Source organism: Myotis davidii, unplaced genomic scaffold (assembly GCF_000327345.1).
Source record: "Myotis davidii unplaced genomic scaffold, ASM32734v1 scaffold818, whole genome shotgun sequence".
NCBI lineage: Eukaryota > Metazoa > Chordata > Mammalia > Chiroptera > Vespertilionidae > Myotis > Myotis davidii.
In genome coordinates this window covers 362,433-362,830 of record NW_006289814.1, presented here as the reverse complement: position 1 = coordinate 362,830, position 398 = coordinate 362,433, and the positions used below count along the sequence as shown (strand labels likewise).

The following is a 398-nucleotide window of genomic DNA, read 5'->3' as shown; positions in this document are numbered from 1 at the left end:
AAGAGCAGATAAAACCCTCTGAGTCTAGACCATCAAGTGAAAAGCAAGAACAGCAAGATTAATAACACCACTTTCTCCCTACTGACATCGATTGCAGTCAGCCATCTTTAGGGCTGATGTCTCCGGTAGCACAGGCAAGAGGATGTCAGTGGGAGTGTTCTAACTTGCAAGGATGATAAAAGGTCAAAACAGGAAAATATATGTGACCACTGCCATAAAGATATGAAATTATTGATGATTACTTTACAACACACATATTTCATCCATGACTTTATGATCTACAGATGGCAAGTCAGTAGGCTGGCTGTATTTGGAGAATAAAACAACGTGACCTTCATAAACAGTTCCCCCCCCCCCACCCCCCAACCCCCCCCCCCCAACAACACACACAAAGGATG

At 43.7% G+C, this 398-nt stretch overlaps 1 protein-coding gene across 1 annotated transcript in view; it reads right to left on the bottom strand.

Moving 5' to 3' along the window:
- MS4A1 (membrane spanning 4-domains A1) overlaps positions 1 to 398 on the bottom strand; it is a 14,584-nt gene that overhangs the window by 4,477 nt on the left and 9,709 nt on the right. The window lies entirely within an intron of this gene.